Source organism: Octopus bimaculoides, chromosome 14, assembly GCF_001194135.2.
Source record: "Octopus bimaculoides isolate UCB-OBI-ISO-001 chromosome 14, ASM119413v2, whole genome shotgun sequence".
Classification (NCBI taxonomy): domain Eukaryota; kingdom Metazoa; phylum Mollusca; class Cephalopoda; order Octopoda; family Octopodidae; genus Octopus; species Octopus bimaculoides.
The window spans coordinates 17,574,377-17,578,640 of NC_068994.1; the positions used below are offsets into that span (position 1 = coordinate 17,574,377).

Consider the following 4,264-nt stretch of genomic DNA (forward strand, 5'->3'; position numbering starts at 1 on the left):
TTTCTTTCTTTCTCTCTTTTTTCTTTCTCTCTCTCTCTTTCTTTCTCTCTCTTTCTTTCTTTCTCTCTCTCTTGCTCTCTCTCTCTCCTTCACGCGCGTACGCACAGATTTGACTTCGCCATGTCAACAAACTTCAAAATTGGGAAAAGTTTATCGATTTTTACAGCTATACGCGGGTGCCTCTGTGAGAAAAAGTTGACAAAAACACAGATAGGGTCATGAACAATGTCCTCCTAAAATTGGAGCGACATGCGTGCTAATTTGTGGACGTGCATAACCCACATCACGTACACACACACACAAACATCTTGTGTTTTATAGATGTTGATGATTGATATGATGTTACGATATTACATTAAAAAAGGTCTTTGATTTCTTTACGTATCTTTGGTTAGCAAGGAGTAAAATTCAGTGTAGGAAAATAGGGCAAAAATCTCATTTTCATAGTGGCCTCAAATGAATTAATGTTTCATATTAACACAGGAAACAAAAATTAAAAAACAAAAATTAAAAAACAAAATTCCTTCACTTTGTGAAAACTAAAAGTTTCTCCAGGTATGATATTTAAATTGAAAATGTTTTCACCACTCTAAATGAATGAAGCGACAGAAACTAATAATACTCTAAATACTGTCACTGTATAGTTTATGTGAATGTTTGATTCTGAGAAAGACAGAAATGGCAAATGTTTACTTACTTGTTCATTGAGGAAAGCAGATAAACTTGCTGGTACCCTGAACCCCTTCATCCTTACTAAAAATGTTTTAACTCTTCACTGCCTGTTACATCATACATCATATCATACATAACACACACTCGTTTTCATGGAAGCAAGAAGTCAAAATATTTACCACACCAAACAAAATGTTTAGCAGCATTTCTTCTAATCTCACATTGGCAATTCAAATGCCTCCAAGGTTGACTCTACTTTTCAGGGTCAATAAAATTAGTACCAGTCAAGCACTGAGGTCGATGATATCCCCTAAAATTGCTAGCCTTGTGCCAAAATTTGAAACCAATTTGTATGTTATTAAATTTGTAGCAATTCTAATATTACGATGTTTAACCCTTTAGCATTTAAACCAGTCATATCCAGCCCAAATATTTTATCTGTTGTATGTTCAAGCTGGCCAGATCTGGCATGTTGCACCTACCCTACAAGGCTATTCTAAGAATAAACAATCACGTGATTAAAATTTTGAAGCTACAAGACAAAGCTGTGTATAATCATGGTAGGTCCTCATTTAGAGTTTACATCACCAGTCTGGACCCCCTATCTTGCTTGCATATCAGTCTCTTGGAAACTGTTCAGAAATATGTAAATCAGACAAATATTCACCATCAGGCATCTACCATACTCCGAATGTCTTGCTTCCCTGGACATGAACACATTAAAGCTCCAATATCAGGCAACTGATTTGGTAGACACCCACAAGATTATCTACCATCCTTCCAACAACAACCTAAGACACCTTTTTGAGTTCCATACATCTAACACTCATGGACATGCTTAAAAAATCAATGAAGAGAGAAAGCGGGAAGGAGTGAAGAGAGGAAGTAGGTGTTAGGGTAAGAGAGGAGAGGAGATGTGGGTCGCAGTGAAGAGAGAAGAGGAGGGCAGTCAGATGAAGAGAGGAGGGGAGTTGAGCCCATGTGGTGCAAAGAAGCAAAGAGAGAAGATTAATTCCTGTTCATGGCAAAGGCGGGAGTCTGGATGGCCCCTGTGCAAAGACAATCCAAACACAGAGATGTTTTGTAGTGAATGACCGGTAGAGCAAAAATGGCAAGAGACCAGGGTGTCATTGCTGAGTCTTTTGTCTCGGGGGTGCTCTGTGAACCGATCAGCCAAGCAGTGTCCCGTTTGACCGAGGTACATAGAAAGGTAGAAAGTGCAGGAGATGCAATAAATGACATTGCTAGAAGTGCAGGTAAAGGAGTCAGTGATATGATAGGGACGATGATGGGTGCCTGTGAGGATGGTGGTGTTGGAGGGGTAGGAGCAAGTGCGGCAGTATGGGCAGGAGCAGGGGAACAAGACAGGTTGGGAGGTGGGGTTAGGGAAGAAACTGTGGACCAAGAAGTCATGCAGGTTGTGGGCTTGTTTGAAGGAGGGAAGGAGCAGGTTGGGGAAGATATGTGCAGTGGAGGGGTCGAACTGGAGTCACTGGAAGGCTCAGAGAATGGTGCGTTGGAAGGGCAGAGTGGAGGGGTGGTAGGTCAGGGTAAACAAGAGATGGGAAACAGTAGGGCCGGTGTGGGGAGAGAGAGCAGAGGCACAGTCCATGGAACTTGCACTGGTATGGACTGTGTGGATAGTGGTGAGGGGATATCTGTGAAGGATGAAGTGGCAAGCCATGAGTTGAGACTGAGTCTCAAAGTCATGGTTGTCACTGCAGAGTCTGTACAGATAGAGGAATTGGGAGTAGAGGATGGTGAGCTTGGTGTGGGTAGGGTGGGAGGAGGAGAAGTTAAGGTAGGAGTGTGAGTTGGTGTGTTTGAAGTAGATGGAGGTAGTGAGAGCAGAGTGGTGTATTTCGACCAAAATGTCGAGAAATGTGTTGGAAATAGTGCAGGAGAATTGGAGGACAGGATGGAAGGATTGGACAAAAGAGAGGAGGGAGTCTAGTTGTTCATAGTAGAGTGAGGTCACACTGATACAGTCATCAATATAATGACCATATAGTTTTAAGGAATTGGACCAGTGAATTGTGAGAATATTTGAGCCTCAGTGTAACCAACGAACAGGTTTACATAGTTGGGACACATTCTCATTCCCATGAGACTTATTGGTAAAACTCACCCATGAACAAGAAGCAGTTGAGAGAGAGAACAAGTTCAGCCAGATGAAGAAGTGTGGAGGTGTCAGGTTGGGGGTTGGGTCGAAGGTCTAGGAAGTTTATATATATATGCAGCACAGAATTTTGTCAGTGATCAGGTCACAGTCTCAAAGCGACGAAAATATTTTGGCAAATCAAATTTAAATGTTGAAGTGAATCTAATGGTTTTGTGTGTTTCTTAAATGGCTTATAAACACCTTCCACGCTGCAATTGTTTTCGTTCCAGCACACGATCTCAGATCAGGTCACTTGCTATGCAAGTACATCTCCGTAAATATATAATAATAATAAAGGGTAAAATTAATTAATTAATTAATAATTAATAATTTTACCAAGTAGTTCGGTATGTTAAAATAACTTTTATCGATAACCTTATACAAAAATTCTATAATTATAATTAGGGTTCAGCAAATTGCTTCACCACATATCGAAATTTAGAAATAGCAGCTAAATACTATTCCTCTACCATAAGATATCTTCCAGACAGTAATACTCTTATTTTACATAGGTAAAGTATCTAACTGCTATTTCTAAATTTCGGTATGTGGTGAAGCAATTTGCCAAACCTTAATTATAATTATGCTTATAATTATAGAAATTTTGTATAAATATATATATATATATGCATGTCCAAGGGTCATGTATGTGTGTGTGCGTGCGTGCGTGCGTGTGTGTGTGTGTGTGTGTGTGTGTGTGTGTGTGTGTGCACCTTTATGTTTGTGTTTGTCTGCCTTCACTGCTTGACAAACAGTGTTGCTTTGTCTACATCCCACAACTTAGTGGTTTGACAAAAGTGATCAAGGGAATAAGTACTACACACAACAAAAAATTAGTACTGAGATTGATCTTGCTCCAGCACAGTCACAGTCTAATGACTGGAATAAGTAAAAAAAAATAAAGCTAAAACTTATGCAAGCAGATGTAAAACTATTTTTATTTGACAGATTTTGCTTCCCTTTTTATAAGATAAGATATAAAAAGGAAATAGTTATTATATGTGTTATTATTTTGTGTAAAAACATATTTATGATCCCTAATGTGATATCCATCATTGCAAAATAATAATAATAATAATAATAATAATAACCTACCTAACAAATACGAAGAAGAAGAAGAAGAAACAACAAAAGCTATAAAACAAATGAAATCCAAACTAAAACTAGAACAGCAACGGACCATGATAAAACGATGGCAAGAAAAGCCCCTACATGGTAAATACTGGGCTAAACTAAATGCGAAAGAAATAGACAGAGAAAAATCCCAGCAATGGCTGAGAAGCTCAGGACTCAAAGCAGAGACTGAAGGATTTTTAATTGCTGCACAAGACCAAAGCCTCCCCACCAGAAATTACCAAAAACACATAATGAAAAGAAATATAACAAGTAACTGTAGAATATGTGGAGATCGACAAGAAACAATAAATCATA

The 4,264-nt window shown here is 38.8% G+C and overlaps 1 protein-coding gene across 1 annotated transcript in view; it reads left to right on the forward strand.

Moving 5' to 3' along the window:
- LOC128249369 (uncharacterized) overlaps positions 1-4,264 on the forward strand; it is an 18,342-nt gene that overhangs the window by 12,968 nt on the left and 1,110 nt on the right. The gene's annotated exons all lie outside the window — the stretch shown is intronic.